This window comes from Castor canadensis, chromosome 1, assembly GCF_047511655.1.
Source record: "Castor canadensis chromosome 1, mCasCan1.hap1v2, whole genome shotgun sequence".
NCBI lineage: Eukaryota > Metazoa > Chordata > Mammalia > Rodentia > Castoridae > Castor > Castor canadensis.
In genome coordinates this window covers 141,976,217-141,992,491 of record NC_133386.1, presented here as the reverse complement: position 1 = coordinate 141,992,491, position 16,275 = coordinate 141,976,217, and positions in this window count along the sequence as shown.

Sequence of the window (16,275 nt, the reverse complement as noted above, 5' to 3'; positions counted from 1 at the left end):
CTAATTTCAAATGATTCTACAAAACCATAGCAAGAAAATGAGCACAGTACTAGGACAAAAATCAGTATGTAAACCAAAGGAATACAGCATAAATTCTGGAAATAATCCCACAAAGCTATAGGCATTTGATTCTTGACATAAGTGCTAAATACATACATGGGGAAACAAAGACAGCTTGGAAAAGTGGATATTCACATATGTAAGACAAATGTTAGATCCTTATCTCTCACCCTTTAAAAATTTCAACTGAAAACTTATCAAAGGCAATGATGCATGACCCAGCTACTAAAAGAAATAATAGGAAAAACAATCCAAGGTACATAGGCAATGAGTTTCTGCATTGTAGTCTAAAGGCTCAGGAAATAATACAAAGAATTTACAGGTGGGGCAGTACTAAAAAGTTTCTGTATAGGAAAGAAACAACCAGAAGAATAAATTTACAGTCTATAAAAATGAGAGAAAATATTTGTCAGCTATTCATCTGTTAGGGATTAAGATCCAGAATACATAAATTTAGAACTAAAAAATTATATACCAAAAAAATCATCTAATCAATAAATTAGGTAAGTTAACTCAGCCACTTTCAAATGAAGAAGTAAAAATTGCCAATAAATACATGAAAAAATAATTATAGAAATGCAAATCAAAACGACATTGAGAATCTAAGTCATCTCAATCACAATGAAAATAAACAAGTGTTGGCAAAGATGCTTGTAGACTGGAACTTTTATATACTGTTGGTGGGAATGTAAATTAATTCAATCATTTTGGAATTTAGGACAAAAAAGAACTACATGAATGTTTAACAGAACTGTTAAAGCTGTGAAAGAGAAAAGGGTAGAAGATGGGAGCATAGAAAGGGTAATAAAGGAGATGAATACGGTCCAAGTACTTTATGCGCATGTATGGAAATATAACAAATCCATTATTTGGTTAAAAACCACTACTGAAAAAAGAGAGAAAAAGAAGACTGATGAGCTTTAAAAGATTTGAGATTTGTCTCTTTAGAGACAAAAATTAAATACATTGGGTGATCTTGTTAAATTCTGTACAGGAAATATATAGCTATAGAACTCTTTGTTGAGATTGTTTTCTTACATTTAATATGCTGATTAGGTTATGGAATTCCAATACTAGCTGGCTTAATAGATATTATACTATATATACTATAGTTACACAGTGGAATAGTTTTTTCTTGAGAAATAAACACTGAAACCTTTCGGTGTAAGTGGAAAACATATCTAAAAATTATACTTTTCAGTAAGCAAACTATCTATTAATTAATGGATCTATTGATCTATTAATTTATCTAGCGTACATTTATTGAGGATAGAGCATAAAAAGGTTGAGTAAACAATTTGTGAATGTTGGCACATGTTATAAAGAGAATTTCTCATTTTCTTTTTTTATAAAATGCTATACACTTAAAGTAATAGCAATAAAAATGTATTTTTTAAAGACACTGTTACTCAAAACATCCCCAGTTTCAAAAAGGATATCATTATTCAACTTGACACTTCAGAAATCTTGTTTTCTTTGAAGGTGACTTTATTTTTCCACAATATACCAATTCTATCACCAAATCCTCATAATATCATAAAAAATTTTTAAGTTTATTCTTCTCTCTCCCTCAGTAACTTCTTTGTTCTTTTAGCCTTTCAGGAGATCTTATGTAAAATAATAAAGCCTTTTATTTTTATTTTTAATAATGGGTAATTTATGCAAGATATGTTTCAGAAACATATTGTAAGATTAAAATATAGTTTTCTATCTATAAATATTGTGTGTTACTTATTCTCTTTATTGTGATCATATTTATGATATGGGAATTGTGACTGCCATTTGTATTGCATATATCTTTTTTTATAGGAAATCCACAGGGATTTTACCTGATGCCATGCTCCTGGATTGGGCGAGTTTGGGATTCACAGTCTATGCAATTGGCTAATTAGAAAAGGGCCAGGTTGGGAGGGGGCTTGGGGAACAAAGAAATTTTAAATTTTCAAGCAAGCAATAACTGTTTTGGGTTATTTGGGAACCAGAGCATCTAATGAAATTTGTTTCCCAGCCCAGCTAAGGATGACAACTCCTTGTTCTTAGTAGAAACTTTTATCATATTAAGCTGAGTCCTTGAAGCAAAGGTAGGAGAAGCAAGTTAGTAAGGTGGTTATTACTGATTAAATTCTTTGACAGAAAAGACCTAATCTAAGCAGATTCTTACAAAGGTTAGTTCAAAATTATCATGATTCATTCAGGATATATTTTAATGTCAAGAAAATATTGAATGTATTGAAGGAAGGGATAAGAGAATATACATATATTTAAAAATGTTCTTGAAATGTAGTTATTTACACATTTGCTCAATTAGAAGGATATATGGAAAAAGAAGCATTGCAAATGTAAATAAACTAATTAAATAATATTTTACATTCCTATAATAAAGATTCTTTCACCTTTTATTTTTAATTAAAAGCCTGTCCTTATGGTACTTTCAGGAAAACTGAGAAGAAAGTAGACTTCCAATATTCCTTTTTCACAGAATAAAGAATTCCCTACATCTGAAGGATGCCTTTTTCTTGGTCTACAAACAACACCAATATAAATGATACCCTGATATTTCAAAACAGGTTAAGGCCAAGCTAAGACTCTCCATTACTGCTCTTTTTTGTATGATAATATCTACCATCCTCATTATACTGTGGGGAGACACAGCCTTTTCTATTTTTTCTTTATTTCTTATTACATTTTGTAGGTATTTAAATTTCACTAAATTGTTTATAGTAGCATTTTTCAAAACTTGTTTGCAGTTTTGAGGATATACATTTGTAGTTAAAATAGTGAGCTATAATGTTTCTAAACAGATTATTTTCCCCTTTGTTTCTAATGGATTTTAACTAAGTAGAATCAGAATATTTTGTCTCTAGCATCCTGTGACATTATGATTCATTGAGGTTCAAAAATTTTTGTATGTTTTCAAGTGTATCTTAAGAATGATTCAATACTCCATACTTGCCAGTTAGATTATGTATGAAAAGTAGTGTGTGATAGAACAATAATGCCGCCATTTTATAAATTAGCAGCACCTCATGGAAAATGGAGCCATTCCCTCCCCTTAACGAGGTTTCCTGTGCTCCCAAAAACAAGCTCCACTCAAGCTCCACCTCCATCAGGGACCCCTGGCGTATGCGCCAACCCCTTACCCTCGCTCTCCTATAAAAGGCCATGCTTGGCCTGAACCCCTTCCCTTTTGTCCTTTCTTCTTTCTGCATTACCTCATACCTGCTATTAAACCCTGCCCTTAGACTTGAGTTTTCTCATGAGTTTTCTTTGTGTGGCATTTTTCCTAACTTTTGGTGTGAAAGCTGGGATCAGGTTGAGTTCCTGGCACTGACCTTGCTCTCCCGGCTTTCCTCTGGGATCTCAGCTGCTTTACCGGTACCCCCGATCCTAGAAAGTGCCACTCTCTTACTAGCTCACAGGGAAGTTCCTCCTCCCCAGAGTGCCTCCAACCACCATCCACCACCGGCCAATCTTCCCTCAAGGTCCTCTCTCCCTCGGTGAGTCCTCCTTGCATGCAGAGCTGTGATCTCTCTCTCTCTCTCTCTCTCTCTCTCTCAGCTCGCTTTTGTCCCAGGAACCAGGTTCCCCACTAGGAACTGTGGCCTCCACCCCGTGGTGAAGATGTTCCCTCTGGGTGGTGTGTTCCACATCTCTCTCTCTCTCTCTCCTGAGGACCTGATATTTCGGGGACGCCCGCCATATCTCTCCTCAGGTCAAGCCTCACCATAGGAGTTGGACCTTCCAAAATTCCCTCAGACTCTCCATTGGGATGTCTCCTGGCCAACCTTGGGGCCCTATGCCTCACTCCTGATCTTAAGCCATGAAAACTCATTTTTCTCTGTAATCAGGCCTGGACCCAATATCCACTGGACAATGTCTCCAAATGGCCACTTAATGGCACTTTTGATCCCAATATTTTAAGGGATCTATACAATTTCTGTGAGTGCATTGGCAAGTGGAAGGAACTTCTCTATGTCCAATCCTTTTCTTATCTCCACACCAAACCTTCCCTTTGTACCTCCTGTTCCCCTGCACAGGTCCTACTAGCTTCTAAACCAGTCTTGAAACCAGCCAAATCCTTCTCTGAATCCCCTCCTGACTGTGATGCTTTCCCTTCTTTCAACCCTGCTAACGAGCCTCCACCTTATCAAAGATGGGCTTCCATTTTTCAGCCATTGACTCCCAGGCTTGAAAACCATTACTTCATGGGAGCCCAGGGTAATGGCCATTATTGACGGTAGGCCTATCTCTCTCCTCCTGGACACTGGCACCACTTTTTCTACCTTGCTGGAGCTCTGGGGACCTACCAAGCCTTCTTTAACCTCCATAGTAGGGGTGGAGGGAACTCCTACCCAGCCCTTAATGACTTTTCCTCTAACCTGCATACTGGGAAATACACTTTTTACTCACTCCCTCCTAGTCCTCCCTAATTGCCCCACCCCACTCTTGGGAAGGGACATTTTGTCAAAATTCCAGGCCACTCTCATCTTACACCCACCCCCTCTTAAGCCATGACCCATTAATCCCTTGTCTCTATCTTCTCAGCCCCTCCTTGCTATCATGGGTGCTCTGCTTCCACAAGCGCCTCCCAACCCCTTGCCCTTACCCGCTACACTGGTAGATCCCACTGTGTGAGACCTCCAGAACCCTGCAGTTGCTACCCATCATGAGCCAATCTTTATTACTCTCAAGGACCCCTCTGTTTTCCCAAACCAACCTCAATATCACATCTCTCTAATCCACTTACAGGGATTAAAGCCTAGCATCTCAGAGCTTCTCTCTAAGGGCCTTCTTCTCCCAACCCACTCCCTCTATAACACTCCTATTCTGCCTGTAAAAAAGCCCAATGGGTCTTATCGGCTGGTACAGGGCCTCCGCTTAATCAATGCGGCAGTGACTCCTACACACCCAGTGGTACCCAACCCCTACACTCTCCTGTCTCTCATCCCCGGTACCACCACCCATTTCACAGTCCTGGACCTAAAAGATGCTTTCTTCACTATCCCTGTCCACCCACAGTCCCAAAACCTCTTTGCCTTCACTTGGACTGATCCAGATTCTCATACTTCCCAACAACTGACCGTTCTGCCTCAGGGGTTCTGGGACAGTCCCCACCTCTTTGGCCAAGCTCTGGCTAGGGATCTCCTTACCCTCCATCTCTCCCCAAGTAAACTCCTCCGGTATGTAGATGACCTCCTGCTCTGCAGCCCCTCACTGGAGGATAGCCAACAACACACTGCCCTCCTGCTTAATTTTCTGGGAAAAAAGGGTTACCGGGTGTCCCCTAACAAGGCTCAACTGTCTCTCACCCAAGTAACTTACCTGGGCCTATATATCTGCCCTACTCATAAAGCTATCACCACAGATCATAAGGCCTTGCTAGCCTCTCTCCCTCCCCCCACCACTAAAGCTGAAGTTCTCTCCTTTCTTGGCCTGGCTGGCTATCTCAGAGCCTGGGTATCCAACTTCAGTCTAATGGCCAAACCTCTATATGAGGCATCCAAGGGTTCCATTCAGCCCCTGGACCCCTCTCAGCCTGTGTCAAGTCATTTTAAAACCCTCTTACATGCCCTTTTACAAGCCCCAACGCTTCGCTTGCTGGACCTCACTCTTCCCTTCGTCCTTTATGTTTCTGAGAGGCAAGGGTTTGCCCTAGTAGTTCTGGGACACAACATAGGGCCCTCCTTTGCTCCAGTAGCATACATCTCCAAACAGTTAGACCCCACAACCAGGGGATGGGCCCCATGCCTCAGGGCCCTGGCTGCCGCCTCTCTCTTAATCCAGGAAAGCAAAAAACTTACCTTTGGGTCCCCCCCTTACTGTTTACTTCCCTCATAGCCTCTCTGTCAGAGACAAGGCTCCCTTTGTGAGCCATTCTGTCTTGACCTTGCCCTGGAACATTTTGCTGTTGTTTGTCCCAACTTCTCCATCTCCAGCACAAGATGGCGCCATCCCTGCTTCTCTTCCGGGAGTTTACCTTGCCGCCGGCGTGAACGTGCACCCTATCAGAAGTCCTATAGCAGAACCAGCCAACCAGCCTGCACCTCGTCATACCCCTCACTCCCTCAGCACATAAATACCCCTGTGGGAACAATAAAATTTTGCAGCTTGATCAGAACTCCTGTCTTGCTGTCATCCTTCGTGTCTCTTGTCCCTTCATTCTTCCCCTTCTAGGTTCGCTACCCACGCTGATGTGTCCTGCAGGACGGGACACCTCTCAGAACTCCTTACATATAAGGGACTTTACTCCATGCCCCCTCTCGTATCCTATCCCTCCAGGTGGCCTTGGTTGAGGATCCCACTCTAACTTTTGTTTCATGGCCCCTACTTAACCCAGCTACTCTTCTTCCTCTCTCTTCAACACCCCTAGTTCACTCCTGCCCTGAAATCCTTGAAGAGCTCCTTCCCTGCCCAGACCACATTCAGGAGGGTACCCTTTCTCAGGCTGACTACACTTGGTTCATTGATGGCAGCTCCTTCATTGGACAGCGAAGAGCTGGATATGCCATTGTGTCTGATTCTGCCATCATTGAGGCACACCCTCTCCCTTTGGGCACTACTTCCCAGAAGGCAGAACTGACTGCCCTGGCCATAGCTCTAACTCTGGCAAAAGACAAAACTGTCAACATTTATACTGACTTTGAGTATGCATTTTACACTTTACTGTCCCATTCCACTATCTGGAAGGAAAGGGGATTCCTAACTACAAGAGGAACTCCCATTACCAATGCTGCCTTAATAGCCCAGGTCTTAGAGGCTTCACACCTCCCTTCCCGGGTGGGCATTACTCATTGCAAAGCCCACCAGACTGACTCCTCCATAATTACCAGAAGAAATAACCAAGCGGATACAGAGGCCAAGCGAGCAGCCCTCCAAACTGCACCCCAATTGGCCATGTACCCTCTTACCCCAGCTTCCTCCCCTCCTCTCACTAAACTTTCTCTCCCCCCTTCTGAAGTTAAAACTCTTCTCTCCTATTTACATACGCTTTTTCATCCTAATCTTCATGCTCTTTACACCTTTCTCTGCCAATCCCTTTCCCTATCTCCAGGAGACATACAATACCTTAAACAGATTACCCAAGCCTGCTCAATTTGCCAGCGCACAAACCCCAACTCCAATATTAGGCCCCTTCCCTTTCCTAGCCACCAAGCCAGGGGATGTCTCCCTGCTGTGGATTGGCAGGTGGACTTCACACATATGCCTCCAGTAAAGAGGATTAAGTACCTCCTGGTATTGGTAGACACCTTCACGGGATGGGTGGAGGCCTTCCCTATGACCAATAAAAAGGCCTCCACAGTAACAATGATTTTAGTCACAGACATCATCCCATGGTTTGGTCTCCCAGCCTCTATCCAGTCAGACAATGGGCCTGAGTTTGTTTCCTCTATTTTCCAAAAATTGACACAAGCCTTAAATATTCACTGGCGGTTTCACATTCCCTATTACCCCCAATCTTCAGGTAAAGTCGAACGTGCCAATCGCACACTAAAAAATACTCTCACCAAACTCTCTCTCGAGCTCCACCTAGACTGGACAAAGCTCCTACCCCTAGTCCTTCTCCGCCTCTGGGCCCTCCCTAAAAGACCACTCATGCTCAGCCCCTTCGAGCTCCTCTATGGCCGTCCACTCCTTCCTATCACGGTTCAGCCAGAACCCCCTAACATTCCCCCCACTCTCCTCAATCCTCTCCTCACTTTTCTTCACCCTCTCCTTTGGTCTCACAAGCCCTCTGACACCACCAAAATAACTCCCACCCTCCAAATGGGAGATCTAGTTTATCTGAAAAGTATAGCCACACCCGGCCACCTGCAGGAAAAGTGGAGAGGCCCATTTAAGGTCATCCTCACTACACCCACAGCTGCTAAGCTAGCAGGATTTCCCTCCTGGGTACATGTTCAAAATCTAAAGTTGGCAGCCCCACAAAAGACCTACCAATCTCTTCTTACAGGACCAACAAAAATAAAGATCTCCTGCCTTCCCAAGATCCCAGAAGAGAGAGACACACTCAAGGAGACTCCTAGGGCATAGGAAGGAGCCCTATGCCTGGGGACCTGGCATCTCACCTACTCACTCTTTATACTTCCCCCTCCCATTCTTTCCTGTCAGTTCCTGCCCACACTTTTACTCTTTCCTATATACACTCTACTCTGAGGTTTTAGATTTCCCACCCCCAAGTATAATCAGCCTCCCTCCTTTTTCATACCTTCATTTCCCTTACTTCATAGATTGGATAGCCTACCTACATCTCCAAGGTACTCTCTCAGACTACTCCTGAAGAAATCTACTCATTTTCCAACATACTCTTCACTTTACTGTAAACCACTCCACCTATGCTTCCACTCCATCCCTTCCTATGGGTAATTCTTGTCCTTGTCCCTTCCCTCCTGAGTATTGGCCTGTGGGTAACTTCTCCCCCTGAGTGGAGATGGCCCCATCGCGCAGCTCTCTGTTTTGGATACCTTGCCCTGTGCGCCTTGCTCTTTGTGCTCTCTTCTTTCTTATGACCTGTACCCCTGTGAGCCCCAAACTTCTCCCCTGCCCATGCACCTCATCTTATTCATACCAGCACAGGGCTTGCTACGATACAGCTACCCCATGTATAATGTGGGGCAAACTGCACTGGACTCCAAGGAGTAAAGGCAGCAACGCGGGCTATACTTGCCTTGGAAATCTTGGGCAACAAGTGTGCTGGACTGAGCTCACACATTATGGTATGTCTGACGGAGGAGGAGTCCAGGATCAGGCATACAAGAAGGTCCTCCGCACACAGGTACCTCAGGTTCTTGACAACCTATTCTTTCCCACCAGAAAGCCTCTCAAAATTCCTTTACAAACACTGTCCCTTTCTGAAACCCTTCTCCTCCAGGTCATAAATACCACTCATCAACTATTCAACCACACTAATCCTACTCTAGCCCATGGTTGTTGGATGTCTCAGCAAACTGGCCCTTCTCAGGTCATTGCCAGCCCCATAAATATTTCCACACCTCTTACCTTAAACTGTTCCTTCACCAAAAGGCCCACCGCCTCCACCCTTTCTCCAGTTCCCCTCTTCCAGCCAGCCCCTCTCTGCCTACAGAGTTCCTCAGGGATAGTTGAGGTAGGTTCCTTGGTGACAAAAAAATGTCACACTACTAGGGTAGCCCACAAAACCGGGAACAATATCTGTTGCCCCCCCCATTCCCGGGACTCTCTTTTTATGCAGTCAGAGTGTATACCCCTGTTTACTCCAAGCCTGGAAGGGCATCTGCTCTCTGGTATTTTTGGTCCCTGACATGGACATTATTACAGAAGATCAGGACCTACCCATCCCCCTCACCGCACATCTTCGATCAAAACAGGCAATCCAGGCCATTCTCTTGTTAGCCACCCTGGGAATAATGGCTGCCATGGGAACGGGGGCTGGGAATAGGAACTTCTATCCACTACTACACAAAACTCTCCAATAGATTGATAAGTGATCTTCAAACGGTAGCCAAATCTATCCTAACCTACAAAAACAGCTTGACTCCCTAGCCTCAGTTGTACTCCAAAACCAACGAGGCCTTGACCTGCTCACTGCAGAAAAGGGTGGTCTCTACCTATTTTTACAAGAGGAGTGCTGCTTCTATGTTAACCAGTCGGGAGTAGTAAAAAATAAAATTAGGCAACTCCAAGAACAAGTAGAAAAACAGAGAAGGGAATTGGAGGACTCTTGGAATCCTCTAGGGAATAACATTTCACAGTGGTTCTCCTGGCTAATGCCCATCCTAATGCCTATGTTCTTGCTCTCCTATTCTTAAGCTTCCTCCCTTGTATCATAAGAACAATAAAAGGATTTCTTTTAGACCACATGTCTGCTATTGCTAACCAAAAATTTAACCAGTTGTACCTCCAGGGATACCAACCTCTCCAAAACCGCCTGGAAAACTACTGTGAAGGCTCCATCACAGGAGCCACAGGAGCCTGAGGATCCTGCCCCCACACAACGCCCTTTGCCAGCAGAAAGCAGTTAAAGAGACTGATGCTTTGTCCCAATTCCTGATCCTCAGCCCCTATCTTCATTATTATTAAAGAAAAATGGGGGAATAATAGAACAATAATGCCGCCATTTTATAAATTAGCGGCACCTCATGGAAAATGGAGCCATTCCCTCCTCTTAACAAGGTTTCCCATGCTCCCAAAAACAAGCTCCACTCAAGCTCCACCTCCATCAGGGACCCCCAGCATATGCGCCAACCCCTTACCCTCCCTCTCCTATAAAAGGCCATGCCTGGCCTGAACCCCTTCCATTTTGTCCTTTCTTCTTCCTGCACTACCTCACACCTGCCATTAAACCCTGTCCTTGGATGTGAGTTTTCTCGTGAGTTTTCTATGTGTGGTGTTTTTCCTAACAGTGTGTACATTTAAAGAGAGAGCAACCTCACCTGTGCATACTTGATATTCTATCTGAAATGCATTTATCTTGCTTTGCATGAAGACATTTTATTTTTCTTTGGGTTCTTCTGTTGCTACTTGGGTGGTGGGTTGGCCCATTTACATACAATGTTGGTTGGTTTTCATGGTGCAATGTCTGATTTCAGGCTACCAACACACCATCACTACCTGCAAAGCTGGAAATAGATGCATGCAACCAACTTTCTTAAAACAATATGAGCTCTAAAGGAGTAAGGAAAGTAATGGAAGGGATTGAAAAGCCAAAGTTAAGTACACCCAGAATGGGCAAAAATTAAGACACCCTTTCGAACATCATCTTAAATGTTAATAACGAATACTAGGACTGTAAAGTAGGTACAGTGTGTGTGGGGGGGTGGGTACTTGTGGGAGGGTGGAGGGTGAAGATAGGAGATTAAGGTGATGGTGTACAGTAGATGTACTTCATATACCTATATGAAACAGAACTAAGAAACCTCTTGCAATTGCTTTAAGTGGGTGGGGAGGGGGTAAGGAGAAGAGATGATGGAGGCAATGTAAATAATGTACAATATAAATCTAATCAGAATTGTCACTGTGAATCTTCCTTATATAATGAATATATACAAATAAAAATTATTTTTAAAAAATATGAGCTTTCTGCAGCACCTAACTGCCTTCAATCATATGTTATATAATTATACAAGAGGTTCATCATAAGAAAGTTTGAAAGAAAAAAGAAAATTCTGTTGAATAAGGGCAGACCCAATGATGCAAGACACAACCACTGTGAGATGCAAGTGATCCAGTCTTGGTAGCTTATTTCCTATGGTATGCAGAGTATAGGAATCTTCTTCCCTCTTCTTGAAGCCAAAACTTTGTTTTCTAGGTTTTATAAATTAATCAACACCTTAAAATTGTATACCTTTGTGGTATATACATTTATACATATATATTTAATGTATGTATACAGTGTGGAATGTCCACATCAAGGTACTAGGCAGATGCATTGTTTCAACATGCTTATTTTTTGTGGTGCTAGCACTTAAAATCCAATGTCTTCACAATTTTCAAGTGCATGATATATCAACTGCAGTCACTGTAATGTCCCATAGATCCCTTGATCTTATTGTGCCTATATAACTACAATTCTTTGCTTTTTGACATCTATCTTCCCAGACCCTCTATCCCCCCACCCTGACTCTGGTAACTAACAATTTAATCTTTATTTCTGAGTTCAAGATTAAAATAACTTATCTAAGGCACAAACACTTCTTTCAACTAATTAAATAAAGACCACAATATTGTTCTGATCTTATAGATGTTATCATTGACATTAAAATATTGAAAATACACATCATTGGGTCAAAATTCTGAACACTGTGGGAATGATTGGTGAGAGCTGGTTTGGATACAGAGATTTATAATTTCAAAATTCAAGTAGAAGAATTTAAAAGACTAAAAGTACATTGAAGCTGTGAGATGCATTTTCTAAAGCTAGTGCCTTTTCTTTTTTTTTTATTATTCATTTATTCTCACGTGCGTACATTGTTTAGGTCATTTCTCCCCACTGCCTTCTGTCCCCACCCTCTCCCTTCTACCCTCCCTCACTTGCAGGCAGAACCTGTTCTGCCCTTATCTGTAATTTTGTGGAAGAGAAGACATATAAGCATAATTAGAAAGACAAAGTGCTTTTGCTAGTTGAGATAAGAACAGCTATACAGAGAGATTCCATAGCATTGCTTTCATGTACAAATGTGTTGCAACCAAGGTTGATTCATCTCTAACTGATCTTTGCACTGATTCCTGATTCCCTTCTCATGTTGACCTCTGTTGCTTTAAGGTTTCTGTATTAGTTCCTCTGGAGTGGGGACATCAAATGCTTTCATGTTTTTGGTTTTCTTTCTCTCCCCATACTTCCCATATGTGCTCTCCCCTTGTTATGTGACCCAAGTCCAACAACATTGCTGTATGTGCCCTAGATCTAAAGACCGCATATGAGGGAGAACATATGATTTAGCCAGTGCCTATTCTCAGCCTAATCAAAAATCAGTTAATTGAGCAGAAATTAAGTTAAAATATTCCTTTTGATTCTCTGTCAGCATGTGCCCACTCTGATAACTCTTGAGCATTTCAAGATGTTTTTATTTCCACTTTAGGACATAATTTTTGTAAATGCCTTTGGTTTGTTTTGATTTATGTTAGGACATGGTCTTCTATGAATTTTTAAAAGGAGTATCATTTTTGCTCCAAGTTACAATGAAATGCCCAAGTTTGAGAAAAAAATTAAAAAGCGTTTGAACTCCCATTAAAAAGCAGAACTCCCATTGAATACTGAACCTTCAAAGTTCTGAACCAGGATCTGCTTCTTTTTTTTCCTGCTGCTGAATGGAAGTCGGGAACTCACCAAGGACAGGCAAGCACTGTATCCCTGAGCCACAACCCAAACCTATGTTCTCCCATAGGAGCCATGAGGGTTTAGCAAAATCCAATACCATAGGGGCAATTTATAATACCAAAACTCATCCTTCCTGCCTGAATGACCCAGAAGATTCAACTATGTGAGTCCTGCATGTATTTCCACAGATAGCCACTGGTAAGCTTGTGGGTCTGGGATTCTATACTGTTAGTGGGGAAATGAAGGATTTGTTACAAAAAGAAAATGTATCTATTGTGATCACATATGATGGTTGAATAATTAAAAAAAATCAAATCTTAAAGAAGTTAGGTGTTTCAACCCTAGAAAGATTTGGACAACAGTAACACATGCTTTCTGGAATCTTTTCAACCATTTAATGAAATACGGGATAACAGTTTAAGGTTAGTTTGGCTAATCAAGAAAACTCCAGAGGATAATAATTGGGCTGATGCATGAGCAGGAAACATGTTTGCAAAAAGATCAAGAGATTATATATTCTTAGAATGGAAAGGCTTCAGAGGAAACTCTTATTGTGTTATCAGCTATCTGAAGCAGTTTCCTGGGAAGGGGAGAATGAATTTCTGTGGGTTGATAGCTGATGTTTACAGACAAAACAATAAGTTGCATACTTTTTCTAATATTTGAAATGAATTATCTCACTTAATTTTAACAATCATCCTATACTGTGTTTCTACCCATCATTCTTATTTTGCCTGTAATGAAATTGAGAAACTTATAAAATGGTTGAAGGGCATGACAGCTAGTTAATGGCAAATCCGAGTTTTAACTTTCTTCCCTGGTTTCTGATTCATTATAACTTACTTCTATGATTTATGGAAAATGTCTGTTATGCAAATTCTGATTTAGAGACTATAAGAAATTAAGAGGAAGGCAGTTTGGAGGTAATTATAAAGAAGCTCTATCTGACATTTGGAATTGACCTGCAAGGTGGCAGACTAACTTAGAAAAATAAATGAGTTTTCTGACTCTGAAGTGATTGAGGCAGAGATCAAATGGTGAACATCAGAAATAGTCTAAAGGAATGAGATCCTTAATATGTTAGGCAATGTGGTTAGCCTTAATAAGGAGTTTGAACTTAGATCCATAAATCCCTTAAAATTTTTTATATTCTTGGAATGAGAGTGAGAAATTGTTAATGGTTCAGGTTATATTCACACAGAGAAGATTCACATTTTCATATCGCTTACTTTGACTCTAGAGGATCAAGGACTAATGTCTTTTCCTCCATCTTTAAACATGTGTTTATTTTTACACTCAAAGTTCTTTGTGATCTGCCTTGTATCATCCAGTATATTAACTCTCAACTCAAGAACATTTTTAGCCTCATGTATCATAATTATTCCTGCATCAGGTTAATGAATTTCACAGATTTTATTTCTTGCTAATCCTTCACTATTGCTACATCATTTCATAATATCTCATCTGGACTTTGATTTTCAAAAATCTACAACATGTTAAAAGACATTTTCCTTAGATCAAAAAGTAATGTCACTACATACAAAGAAGTTCATTTTATTTAGAGAAATTTATAAATTAATAAACTATTTCTGATTTGTCGATTTCACTGGGTAATAATGTTATTATAATAAGTTATAGAAAGTAAAATAACCTAAAGTATTCAAAGATATTAAGAGAGCCAGTCATAATTAATGAATTATGCATGCTTCATTGAATTTCAAACACCTAGCATAATATGTATACTCCATAAATATATAATAAAGTTATCTTTGTTCTTCAAATGCTTTAAACAATAATTGGAATACAATCCATTGTTTATGTTTCTTAAAACATCATTAGGAATGAGATTTCTACTTTGTGTGTAGTAAAGATACCTTCTGTTATAAGAAAGACCCACATTAACATTTTGTGTATTGATTAAAGGAAAAGTTCTTAAACTTGAATACTGAAGAGAAGAAAGCCACAGTCAGAATTAGATAAGTATGAAGGAAAGGAAATAGTAAATACTCCTACAATGGGCATGATGTGTATTAGAATATAGATGCCCTTCCTTTCTCAGAGAAAATCTAAGATCATCAGCAGAAAAAACAGAAAAGCAAAAAACACTTGCCAAATCGTTGCGAAGGTTTGATTATGAGATTTTCTGTTACCAATCTGTTGTTTTAAACCACCCTTACTGTTTGCCAATTTTATAGTCCACTTAAATGTCTTCACAAAATGTTTGGGAATTGCAAAAATAAAATGAATGTATTTTGTAAAGTATTTTGGATGTTCTATAAGTTTCAGGGGAAATATTTCTTGAGGGAGTAAAAATACTAGTGTCAATCAACCATGAGACAGACAAAACTGTTCTGAGCTTTGTACAATGATAAAGCAAAGCCCTTCAACTCTGAAAGAACTCCCATGGTAAAAGAGGCAGGTGCTCAGGAAGTTTTCAGTGATATAGTTCAAAAGACCAAAGAAAGGAAGAAAGAAAATAGGATGGAAATAGTCTTATGGAAACAACATGGAGAAGAAAATGTTCACCTCTATAGAAATCATTGCATTTTTTTAATCAAACATTACTTTTCACAGAGAATTCCATGTTATTTCAAATGGGTAAGCAGAAATGATTGTTCAGGCTTAGAAAGAATAGTAACTGGTAAGGGAGATAGAAAAGCAGATCTTATAGGTTGGCACTTGATACTAAATAAAAGCAATGTGCATATAGCAAGAAATGGAAGGTGAAAACAAATGCTAAGAGAGACTGCTGAGGGAAAGGATCATAAATGTAAAAATAACACATTTCTCATACAAGAGGATATGAATGACAATATGAAAAATAACTGGATGGGTTCAGAAAAACGAATCTGAACATTGAGCAATTAGTTTAAATGTATTATGAGAGTCTATGAGAGAAAGATCTGACTATGAGGAGACTAACTTGACAAAACTAGTTAGTGAGCTACAAAGCTGGAAAATATTTTTAGGGAACATTACTGACTTTGGAAGTCTGAATGATCTACCAACACTGTCGATTATTTACATCATGAGTAGGTGTTGTGTAGTTCTTAAAATCTGTTTGTATTAAATGATTGTTCCCAATTTCAGTTGGTAGATCACAAAAACCCTATATGGTGCAAAGAAAGGGGAATCTTTTTAGTCCAATAGACATGGACCAGAAGGCCATCTAGTGAGTCTAATTTCATTCATCAAACATGGTTAAGGCAAGGAAAAAGATGGAATCTGATGGTTGATCTTTAATTTGCTAGAAAAGTAGACAAAATTTAGGATTTGTAGGAATCAAAGAGATAAGATGAAATACTACTAATCTAACTAAAATTTATTTTGTTAAATTGAATTAACTTCTTCTTGTTTTTAGTTTATCAAGTAATAACATGGAATAAACGTGGAAGCACCAATACCAATACGACCAATTTACC